The sequence below is a fragment of the Lynx rufus genome, unplaced genomic scaffold, assembly GCF_022079265.1.
Source record: "Lynx rufus isolate CCGP_SWC_20201006 ecotype Redwood Valley unplaced genomic scaffold, mLynRuf1.p SCAF_14, whole genome shotgun sequence".
Lineage (NCBI taxonomy): Eukaryota > Metazoa > Chordata > Mammalia > Carnivora > Felidae > Lynx > Lynx rufus.
The window spans coordinates 23742017-23755231 of record NW_025814828.1 but is presented as its reverse complement, the minus strand read 5'-3'; the positions used below and the strand labels follow the sequence as shown (position 1 = coordinate 23755231).

At 35.2% G+C, this 13215-nt stretch overlaps 1 pseudogene; it reads right to left on the bottom strand.

The window, feature by feature from the left end:
* Positions 1–12347, bottom strand: part of LOC124509214 (ferritin light chain-like) — a 37677-nt pseudogene extending 25330 nt beyond the window's left edge.
* Positions 12348–13215: the final 868 nt, after the last annotated feature.

Sequence of the window (13215 nt, the reverse complement as noted above, 5' to 3'; positions counted from 1 at the left end):
ATCATTATCATCATCATCAAGTAAGGTTATCCAAGAAATGCAAAAATGTCCCCAATTCAGAAAATCTATCAATATTGTTTTCCACATAAGTCGATTAAAGAAGGATTTATACAATTATCTTAAACAGTATAGAATAAATATTTGATACAGCTCTTTATCAATTTAAAATAGAAAATTCTATTAAGCCAAGAATATAAAGGAACTTCCTTATCTTGGTAAATTTGTGTTCTAACCCTACAGCAAATATAACACTTACTGTAGTAACTGAAATGTGTTCTTTTTATGATTTGGAACAAACCAAGTATATTTATTATCACTACTGCATTTTAATCTAGGATAGGAAGACCTAGCCAGTATTAGAGAAGGAAACCAGAAATAGGATTGGAATACAGAACAATAAAATAGACACTTTTTTTGTAGATAAATGACTTACCTAGAAAAACTGGCAGACTCCACACAAACTATCAGAATTAAGAATTTTTAAAATGTTCACCTGCTATGTTGCTGATAACAAGATTATTCCATAAAAATGATGAGAAATAACCAATTAGAATATTTAATAAAAGAATACATTGTCATTTTTTTTAAACATTTATTTATTTTTGAGACAGAGACAAACATGAACGGGGGAGGGTCAGAGAGGGAGACACAGGATCCGAAACAGGCTTCAGGCTCTGAGCTATCAGCACAGAGCCCGACGCAGGGCTCCAACTCACCGCGAGATCATGACCTGAGCCGAAGTCGGATGTTTAACCGACTGAGCCACCCAGGTGCCCCAGAACACATTGTCATTAATAATACAGGGATTAGTTTAAGAAAAATAGCTCTTTATAGCTGAAGTTTAAAACTAACAGAACACAAAATATTCCATGCTCTTGATTGAGATGAAAAAATATTGTAAAGATACCCATTTTCCCCAAATTCATTCAAAAATTTAATAATATACCCATCAAAATTATAGTATAATGTTTAAGGAAGTTGCTGAACTCATTTTTTTACCTTAAAAAAGTGTATGGATAAATGAAAATTCAGGAATAACTAGGCCAATCTTTAAAAATAAGAGTAAAGATGGAGGACCAACCATGCCAGATATTAAGATAAAAAACAAAGTCATAGAAATAGAGTGCGCTGTCAAAGCAAGAAAAAATTCAAATGAAACACCAAAGTATGTTCAGAAACAGACGTGGATAGGAGTTTCATACATGTGTCACACACATCGATGGGGAAAATGGATTGTTTCAAAGATGGTGGTGGGCCAAAGAGATCCCTATATGGAGTAAATAAAACTGGATTATTATCTACCACCACAGCGAGAGGTGTATTCTAACTAGAGTACAGGCCAAAATTTGAATGGTACAACAATAATGTTAATAGAAAAGGCATCGGGGTATGATTGAGAGGTAAGGACTCCTTAAAATTTCAAGACTACAGGGCGCCTGGGTGGCTCAGTCAGTTGTGACTGAGAACCTGCCTTCAGCTCAGGTTCTGATCTCACAGTTTGTGAGCTCAAGCCCCACATCACGCTCTGTGCTGACAGCTCAGAGCCTGGAGCCTGCTTCGGATTCTGTCTCCCTGTCTCTGCCCCTCCCCTGCTTGTCCTCTTTTTCTTTCAAAAATAAATAACCAAACATTTTTAAAATTTCAAAAATACCAACCATAAGGCAAAATTTAATGAGTTTGTATAAAAGTTAAGGATTTCTGTTCTTTTTCAGTGAAGCACGTTAGACAAATTTAATTCAAAGTTAAAAAATGGAAAAATAGATTTGTAATGTCTAAAATCAAAACGTGTTTTATGTTTTATATAAAATGATCTCCTGCAAATAATGCAGGAAAATAGAACTCCAGCTCCAGAAAATAATGGATCAAAGATTTTTACAAGCACTTTACTAAAGAGACAACCCAAGAAAATAACAAGCTTGTGGTGGGATTGTCTAAATTATTGTTTGAGAAATACAAATGGAAAGAAAACGGGATCACTCTACAGCTGTTAGACGGGCAATAACTAGAAAGCTGGATTGTGCCAAGTGCAGTCAGAGATTTGGGGACCTAGAAATCCTCATCGTTACTTTTGAAGCTGTAGCCCAGTGCAGCCATTCAGGGAAGCACTATGCACTGCTTAGTAAAATTAAATATATATGTGTTTGTGTGTATACATATACATATTTATATATGCATATGCATATGTATATATGTATAAATATAAATATATGTATAGAAATATACGTATGTACATATATACCTAAGGTTTAGCAATTTTGTGACTGTGTTTCTACTGCAGTGAAATTTTCATCAAGGCACATGAGAGTGTATGTGCGGGATGTTTATTGAAGTGTCGATTGTATGCCTGGGAGACACAGGCAATCTGCGTGTGTATCTCAGAGAGTGTTCAGGTAAAGCACTGCAGATACACAACTGAAAACGTTATGAGTGGTTCGAAGCAACATGAGATGTACAAGAAGCAACTTACATAGATCTTAAGAGCATGGATGGAGTTTAGTGATAAAAATTAAGCAGAATGATGGGGTGCCTGGGTGGCTCAGTGGGTTAAGCGGCGGACTTCGGCTCAGATCATGATCTCACAGCCCGTGAGTTCGAGCCCCACGTGGGGCTCTGTGCTGACAGCTCAGAGCCTGGAGCCTGTTTCGGATTCTGTGTCTCCCTCTCTCTGACCCTCCCCCGTTCATGCTCTGTTTCTGTCTGTCTCAAAAGTAATGCTCTGTCTCTGTCTCAAAAATAAACGTTAAAAAAAATTAAGCAGAATGATAACTAAAACTTACTACCTTTACATGCACTAAAAAGTGTGTTTACATAAAGCAATGTACATTTTGCAAGAAACATGTAAAACAATTTAAATGGTGACTGAAGGCAAGAGGAGAAAAGTGAGTAGGGTGTAGAGAAAAGGGAGTATTACTCAATTATTCAACCAATTAAGACACAAAACTGGGTCCTTGTGTGGGACAGTATACCACAAACTGAGTAAAACGATCAACTCACTAAACTCAAGGTATCTCTCTCTCTGTCTCTCCACTGCTAGAATAATGGCTCTTTCAAGCAGTGACAGAAATAATCAATGTAGTTGTATGATTTTAGGACTAGTGAAACAATCTGAGTCTCCGTTAAAGGGAAAGCAGACTGCCACCTTAAATTACTAAATTAATTACTATCAAATTACTGTTCCTGGGATTATGCCAGCCATCCTCCAGTGCTTTTTTTCTTAAGCATTCTAGAGAGGTTTTTATATTATGGTGAAAAGAGAATTCCCAGGCCGAATCCTCACTCTGAAGTCATAGGAGACAAGATCCTTAACACATACTTAGCCTCTGTGCTGGATGTCTGCTTGTTTGCGCTCAGATCTCTTCTCAGCCCTTTACTGCATACTGCTTTTCCCAGGCATACTACATTTCCTGGAGGTGGGGCGGGGGCGGGGGGGAGCTTCCTTCTGGTTAGGTTTAGCCAATGGATACCACTGTCAGGACCTGGAGGACAGGAGTGAGTAGTCATTACATCAGAATATTTTCTTTTCTCTAGTCCCATTTCCACTGGGGCCCTCCTTTCTAGGGTCGCCCCCTCCTCCATGTTTCCTGTCCTTGCTTGGATAGCCTCTCAGACATCACCTGTTCCGAGTTTCCAAGCTCTATTGGTAATTGTATCTTCTGAGATCAACTAAAATAACTGAGCCTTTTTATTCCTCCAGCTTTAGAACTGGCAGCAGTTGACTAATTTTTATTCTTTGGGTTACCTCACCTTGCCCTTTTGTCACCCTCTCTATTACTTCTGCATCTAGGTCTTTGTTTTCAGTGACCTGTTTTGAAATACAATTAATACCTTGGATTGTGAGTAACTTGTTCTGTAAGTGTTCCGCAAGATGAGCAAATATTTCTAATAAATTTTAATTTGGTAAACAAGCGATGTCATGCAATATGAGTAGTATGTGACACTGAACATCACATGATCACAACTGAGCCAATGGTTCTTGAAATTTGCTTTGATATGCAAGTCTTTGTATTTCAAGCATGTTTCTGGAACGAATTATGCTTGCAAACCAAGGTTTTACTGTATTTGTTTTCATAACTGGCACAACCTGGTGCAAGAGAGTCTGTTGTGGGGATTAAATGAGATAGTAATAATAATATTAACACAACAAGAACGGTATTGTTAAAGAGAATTAATATGCTTATTATGTGCCAAGTACAATTCTGAACACTTTACATGCTTTTTATTATTTTCTGTTACACTCCTTTAAGAGCCCTATTATGTCACCATTTCATGAATGAGGAAATTGAAGTCCAAAGGATGAGTTGCCCAGTATCATGTAGACATCCAAGGGTTCCTCTTAATGTGCCATATAAAGTACATGGAACTTAGTGGCCACTATCATCCTTAAAAATATCTGTGACAGTGAAAATTAAAACCCGGATTGGGGTTCTTAAGGCAAACACTGAATGGTGACACACCATAATTAGCACTTTTTAAGGGAGGCTGCATTCGCTGTTACATTTTCTCTACCCACTGGTATGACCATTTTTAAAATAAAGCATATAATAAATTAACTCACAACAAATTCAACAGCATCTTACAAAGATCCCACAAAAAAATTAACTCCAAACAGATAGTAGACCTAAATGTAAGAGCTAAAACCATAAAACCCTTAGAAGAAAACATAAGAGTAAATCTTCATGAACTTGGGGTAAATAATGATTTCATGGATATATCAAAAACACATGACAAAAGAAAATATAAATTGCACTATATCAAAATTAACTTTTCTGCTTCGAAGGACATCACCAAAGAAGTTAGAAAAATATTCACGGAATGGGAGAAAATATTTGTAAATCATATAGCTGATAAGTGACTAGTATATGGAATATATAAACAACTCTCACAACTTGATTAGAAAGGCAAATAACCCAATTTAAAATTGAGAAAGAACTTGAATAGATAATTCTCCAAAGAAGATGTACCCAAACCAATGAGAACATGAAAAGATGCTCAACATCCTTAGTCATTAGGGAAATACAGATCAAAACCGCTTAACTCCTTTATGATCACTATAAGGAAAAAGAGAGGAACAAGATTTGGCATGGATGTATAGGAATTGGCATCTTTGTACATTGCTGGTGGGAATGTAAATGGTGCACATACTTTGGAATGTTGTTGGTGGTTTCTCAAATGGTTAAATGTAGTTACCATATGATTTAGCAACATACCCTAGACCTATACTGAAGAGAAATGAAAACGTGTCTGCACACAAGCCTGTACGTGAATGTTTATAGCACCATTGTTTATATGAGCCAAAAGTGGAAACCAAAATTTCCATCAATTATTGAATGGATAACGTGTGGTATAACCGTATAGTAGATTATCTGCAAAAACGAAGTACCAATACCTGTTAAAACTTGGAGGAATCTTGAAAATATGTTAAGTAAAAGAACTCAGTTGCAAAAGACCATTTATCGTATGACTTATTTACATGAAATGTCCACAGTAGGCAAATTAATGGAGATGGGAAGAAAATTAATATTGCTTAGGGCTAGGGTAGGGGAGGGAGGTTTTGGATTGACTGTTTATGGGTATGAGGTCTCTTTTAGGATTGAATTGTGTACTTTAAATGAATTATGGTATATGAGTTACATTTCAGTAAGACTATGAAAATAATGAGTTAAAGCTGTTTCAGTATGTTAACTCATCCATTCCAACTTGTTCAATAATGTCAGATTAAGATGTTTTGACTTTGTAGGTCAGACAAGTGACACAATGAGATTTATTTGGAGATGCCAGAGAATACATTTAAAGGGGGAAAATGGGATAGGGTACTTTTTTTATTTAAATAGCTAATGAAAACAGGAATGAGCTAGATGTTATGTGAAATGATTAGAAAGAAATGAGAGCTATAGTCTTGTCTAAAATTACTGGGGCAGTGGTGGTAGCCCTGAGAAAGCAAAAGATGGAGGGAGAATATCTTCATTCATTTACTTGTTGGTCGTTTATTCTGCATTCTAATTGGATTTTCAAGAGCATAACAACATAATGAGGAGAATGTCTACTGAAGACTTGAATAGCTTAAGTAGATTGAGATGACATTGTAGGAAGATATTTCTGGCAGATGAAATTGTGTTATAGCTACCTCAACCTGTTGATTCATCCAGAATTAATTTAGCTCATCTGGCTGGCCAGGTGTGTGGCCCCTTTCTATATTTACCACTCCCCTTGTTTTCTTTCAGAAGCTGCATGCTTCATTTAAGATGATGACTGACTTTAAGTGGTTTTGATAAGCATATAGCTACATCTCACCTCCAGGTAGAACTTCCAAAAAGTTCTGAAGGTCAATTTAAAGGAGAATTTATCCCTTCTTAAATCATTAATAAAAAGTCTTCTCTATTTCTCCTAGAATGGGATTATTAGTTAGATCTCACTGAGAGGAGAGTTTAACAATTTAAGCCTTGGATGCCAAGTGTCTTGTACACAGTCTAAAAGTAGAGGACGGCACCGTAGCTCACAGGGATCTGATTTTGCTAACAGGCTGTAATAGTGTTTGAAGTGTCATTAGTAACAGGTTGTTTAGTAATGGTGTGCACAGAAACAAAATTTTAAAAATGCTTCATGAGTGCTCTAAGTGTGTTTTACTATTTCTTTTTTGAGACAGCACAAACCATAACAGTGAAGAGTGGTAAAATAAGTATACTAAATCCTGCTCGATGATTATGAAAAATTAGGTGGGAAATCAAGTCGTTGAATTTTTAAACAAGAAAGTTTTCACAAAGTTTTATGAAATGATGCTCCACTCTGTGATAAGTCCATAATTTGGCAAAAAGAAAACATTTCATTTCAGAGGTGGAATGACTGCGCTGTATTTCTCACCTTGAGGACATGAATATGGATTAGGCTCATCAATCAGGATATATTCTAAATTAGTGTTTTTCAACTCAGTTGGACCTAACAGTGTCTTTTAATATTAATATTTTAATGCCTCATTTAATATCTTGAAATAAAATTAATAGGTAATAGGACCTACTGACATAAATTTTCAAAAGTGCTATAATATAAAGGAGACATTAAATACCAAACACTTTATTTTTTAAGAAAGATATTTTTATTATGTAAATTCTTAGGTATGACTATTCTAGAAGACATGATGAAGTATTCACATACTTGTATGTCATCTCCATAGAGTCTATGGACTTGTGACAGCTGTTCATACCAATAGACATAGATGTGTAATGTGGGCTACTCAAATACTATAAGCAGCAATGACTTCACTGGCATAATTTTGGGGAATACTGAGAAATTCTTGGTAACATTCTGGAGAGCAAAGCACACCCTTCCTTAATAAACCTAGAAGTTGGATTTCCAGAAAATTCAGGTTATTTTAAAACTTTCCAAAAGTGCTTTGTGTTTATAAAATGAGATGAGGTTATCTGTCCTCACAGATAAAGAGGCTTTTCGTGTTCATGAACATTCATGGGGATGTTTGAAAGTCGCAGGATATTTCTTTACATTTGGTATAATCTGGAGCATTTATGGACCTCTGTGTACTTGATTCTGGTAGCTTTCCACCCCTATCACTTTGATAACCTAAAATGTTCCCCTGGAGTGAGTGATACAGGCCCCCTTAGAATACTACTGATCTAAATGAACTGTGTCAGCAAGAGATCTCCTTGATACTTCTTAAATTTATTGTTCATATATATTTTTAAAATAGCCTAGAGTTATGTGAATGAGTAATTTTTAGCTGGAAGATCCCTTGAATTGCCTGAAGTGAGAGAGATTATCATAGAACCACTCTGCTTTAAGTGCAGTTAATTATCATTCATCAATAGATATGTGGAGTTCTTTAATTCTGCCTCTGAAATTCATATCATAGTCAACATGTATAAGCATTCAATACCATTCTGAAAGATGATATTCTCAGTGGAGTGTACTAAAATCAATCTATTTCTGACAAGTTAAATCAGTTTTTAAAGAGAATCAGCCTGAGGCCAGAAACCAGAGTCCTCAGTGGTTTCTTTGTTTGGAAAGCAAAGTGGTTATTATTATTATTTTTTTACTTAGTTGTCATCATTTTAAAATTGTTATGTTTTGAACAAAATAAGAGGCTAACATAGTTTTAAAACTTGTAATTATAATCTACTGGGCCTATAGCTAATGCCGTTTGTTGATGCAGTATACATTCTCCAGTTCACCATAGTTTTTCTCATTTCTTATTGATTTTCCAAAATGGCTGACCTCAAGTATTTATTCACTTGTCTTCAAATCAGGGTGCATGGAGCCCTAGAGATAAATGGAATCTCCAGTTCACTTAAAGGGATTTTTGATGCTTTTGTCACTGAATGTAACTTTTTGTTTAACATAAGTAATACAGTTCTTTACAGAATGCTTGAAAATAGAGTCTCATGTAAAGAAAAAATGATGAAAGACACGATAAGATAATAGCATTTTACAGTATGTGCATCCAATTTAACAAAAGGCCTCTGAATTTTTTTATATCTAAATATCAGTGGGATTGCAGTTACTGAAAAATTTATAGATGCAGAAAAATGCAGAGAACCAAAATAAAGCATGCCAGTATCCTCTGCTATATTAGTTTAGTCTGGGTTCTCCAAAGAAACTGAACCAGTAAGATGTGTGTATATATTTATATTCATATCTCTGTCTAGATGGAGTGACAAGGGAGGAAAAGCAAAGCAGTTCAAGTCTGAAGGCTTCTGGCAGAATTCCCTCCTAGCGGGAGGTAAGTCTTGTGCTGTTAAGTCCTCCAACTGATTAGATGAGGCCCACCCACATTATGGATGGTAGTCTTTATTCACAGTCTGCTGATTTAAATTTTAATTTCCCATAAAAAAGTGTCTTTACAAAAACTTGTAGAATTATGTGTGATCAAATATCTGAATGCGATAGTCCAGCCAAGTTGACATGTAAAAATAACTACCACATCAACCTAATATTATTAAAAGCCATGTGAGATCTTCTGTAGTCTGTATTTGTGAAAGTGCCATGGGGTGCTTATGAGACATTTAATTTTAACTTACTGAGAGGGTTGTGAGTGAGAAGTTGATATTGTACTTGTAGCTTAAAAGGCAGATAAGAATTTTGCAGAAACCAGGAAATTGGGAGGTTGTAATTGATGAAGGAATTATAGGTTGAGGGGGTCAAAATAGCACAATTTACTAGATGTGAAAGTATAAGGGATATATAATGCTCAGAAACTATGGTAGAATAAAAAGAAAGATGTCCTGATGTGGAGGCTGGAATGGTCATGGAGTTAAGGGATACTTCTGAGTTTTAGAAAACATTGGTGAAAACTTTTACAAACAGTAAAGCTTTATACTGAAATAATAAATTATTGTGTATCTGAGGCATTTCAATGGACTGTGTCTGTGTTTAGCTTTTTATTGTTTGCTTTTAGTTATTGGTCTTTTGACGGTCCTTATCAATGAGGAGTTTAGATGACCATATCTCTGGTTTTAAAAGTAAGGGCAGTTAAGGGCTTTGCACTGTACAGCATATTGCAAAATGGAGTATTTCCCCCAGTGACAAATCATGGAAGTATTTAAAATCCTCTTTCATCAATGCTCACATTATATGGGGTATCAAATTTATAGTGAACAAATCTGGGGATTATTTTAAGAAAAGATTTTCATCCCCAAGGGTGAATCAGGAAAAATCAACTTATTCTTATAATATATAAGAATATGTAAGCTTCTTATTTAATATTCTCCTTTTATGTTGCTTGGATGATAATTAATTTGATCAATTATGCTATATTTCTCCCAAAAAGCTATCCCTTAGAAACCATCAGGGCTTAAGGCTTAGTCTAGCATTAAAAACATCAAAATAATATGAAAGTGGAAATTTTTAATTTTTCCAATTTTAAAAGTAGAAGTATAGAGGGTTGGGAGTGTGAATGTGCCTCTTTTAATCTGAGGATCCATATATTCCTGGAAACAATATGTCATGGGTTAGTTTGAGGTCATAGAGAGAGAGTTTCAAGAACTTGAGAGTTGCAATGTGGTAGAAAGCACATGCAGATAAGTATAGTGACAGAGTCTAACTCACCAAGGGATCAGAGTCCATTACATCCTGGGCTTCCAAGATGCTCAGGACTGGCTAAGAAGTGACCAGTAATGCTGGGGATTAGAGCTGACAAGGTTGAGAACTGACAGGCATATTGTGTTGATTGACTATCATCAGACCTACCTTTCTCATGTGACCTGCAGAAGCCAAGCCAACTTCTAGATATAAGAGGGTTTCAAACCACACATATGGCTTATAGAGTAATAATCGTCCCAAACCAGATTTTCCCTAAAGCGAATATAGGAAACATCATTTCCAATATTTTATTCCTGTTTTCTAAAATGCTAATGCATGCCCAATCCTTCAAAAATGAACAAACTGGCTCTTGGCATCCAGTGAATCCATGTATAATTTAATAGAGGGTAAAAGCATGTAAAATTGGTTTTGTAAAAACAGTGGATTTGGATATATTTTTTTCTGAAATATTTGAGATTTATAAAAATACCATTTCTTTACCTCTAATTATTTCCTTAAAGACAACCTCTTAAATCACCACAGCACAATTATTTAAATCAAGAAATTTGTTCTGAAGTAATACTATCAGCTAACCCATAGATCTGATTCAAATTTTTGCCAGTTGACCCAAAATCTTATTTAGAAAAAAAAAAATTACCCTAGTTCATGTTCCAGTCCAGAATCGCATGTCACATTAAGTTGTCATATCTCTTAAGTCTTCTTTAATCTAGAACACTTACTTCCTCAGATTTCTTTGCCTTTCATGATTGTGATATTTTGGAAGACTACTGGGCAGTTATTTTGTAGAATGCCCTTCTATTTAAGTTAGTCTGATGGTTCCTTCTGATTAAGTTTCAGGTTATGCATTTTTGGCAGGAATATCACAGAAGGGATTTTGTGTGATAGACGTTTTAGGAGAAGCAAGTACTAGATAAACCGTTGTTTGGGATTTTCAGGAAATGTTACCAAATTGTAGCCCCTTCCTGTTTTTGAAAAAGTGAAATGAGCTTAAGTAATATTGTGAGAATGCATTTTTTTGCAGTCTACTTGTCTTTTCATTGTCTAATTATTTGGGGTTTCCCCCCTTTAAGTAGGAGAGGTTTTTACCGTGTGGCTGTATTTAACAGCACAGAGTTCTCTATCTAAAAGGGTACTGCACTCACACGTTGAGGGAACTTAGGTCCACATAACCTAACATGAGGCTCCAGTGAATGGATATTTTTAAAATTCGTAACGTGTACCACATTCCTAAGAAAGTAACTCAATACAAATGAAAAATAGAATCAAGTTTGAAGAATTGGAAGGATTTATGCTCCTGCATTGTGATAAAGGATAAGATGATTATAGTATTTCTATGCACAAGTCATTTTAAGTACCTCTCTTACTTTGCAAAAGCAGTAGAGTGCAGGAATTAAACACATTGGCTTTAGAGTCAGACTGCCTGGGGAGAATCCCAAATCTTCAATATCCTAGCTAGGAGACTCTAGATCTCACTAATCTCAGTTTGCCTATCTGTAAAGAGGATCATAATACTACTGAATTAATGGAGTTATAGAGGATTAAATGGAACCATGTAAGCAAATTCCTTACCATGGTTCCTGCCACACAGCCATCGCGTACAGCAATGATCTGATTCTAAATGAATTAGTTCAAATCCAGGCTTCTCCATTTTTGTGACTTGTGGGCAAATACTTTAATCTCCGTAAAACCCAAGCTCCTATTTTGAAATGGAGATAAGAATAGTACCTACCTCATAGGGTTCTTGTGAGGATTAGTAGTTGTTTAATATATTGTTAGTATCTTTCTTATAAATATCTTTATAATATTGTTAATATATTACTATCTTTCTTAGAAACTCAGTGAAAAATTCAATGTTTTTGTGACAGTTTGTAAATTGTAAAGTGGTATTTAAAACTAAATAGAATGTATATCTCTAGATAATATTTGCTTTTCCTCTGAAATATAATTGCTGAAAATTTTTCTTCTTCAATTAATGTAAATATCTTATACTTAACCTCGGATCTGTTTCATGGTTTGGATTATGCACAGATGTGGGAATTTAAATGTGACTTTTTATTTAAAAAAACCATTGACATTGAAATGTATACAATTTGATGTTTGAAATAGGGTGAAACAGGAGATTACCCTGACATAACATGTGTTGTATGTTTGTGTGTATGTATACGTGTTATGTTAACCTTAAGACTGCCATTAGTGCATCTAACCAGAATTTTTCCAGACTTGTGCAAGCCTCTCCTTCCTCTGTTTCCCACATTTTGCTCAAATCTTGCTTTTGCCAGCACATCAAGGCCAAACCCCATTATGTAGGAGAATCACTAGGCCCTAGGAGTCTTTAGCATTTTTTGAGACTTGGCCCTATTTGGCAGGAATAATCCTTCTTATAATATTTCCAGAAATGGAACTTATTCCTTTAGCAGATAGTTTGTTCCATTTTCTGGGCACCTTAAATTGTTGGGAGATATCTTTCTTACACAGAAGATAGGTTGATGACTATATTATGAATTAAGTTTTGAACTTGGACAATCCCTTTTTCAGTTTCTCTTTTAGAAAATTACCTATTTTCCTTACATAATTCAAAAGGTGGTTTAAATAATAAAATAATAAATGGTAAAATAATGAAGTGGTAAAATAATAAAAATAAGTGATACATCTCAAATTTATCAAATATTAGGCACTATAATCTTTAAAATACTTAGAATAATTCACGAATAATTTCCCCTGGTTATTGCCCCTTTTCTCTTTCTATTCTATTTACTATTTTTAAATACTTTATAGAATTTGTATAATTTGATCCATATAAAAGGTCTCTGAGATAGCCAGGGCAGGAATGATTTCCCCTGTGTATAAACAAGGAAATTGAGCCAGGAGATGCTGAGCAACTTCTCAGGGCCCCCATAACTGTTACTATCGTAACAAAGACTGGTCTCCTGCTTTCCGAACCATTATTCTCAGTACACAACCATATCGGTCACTCTGACTTCAAACTTTTTAGCCTGCCAAGTCAATTCCATAAGTCAATTAGGATATATATTCCAGTGTCGAGAACAATCATTTCTTTAACTAGAAATTGACTTGCACTTGGTTAACATGAGTTTTACTTTTCCCCAGGAAATAGCTCTGGACTTTCTGGTAGTTCTTTGAGATGGGCAGAGCACCAGGACACAAGAT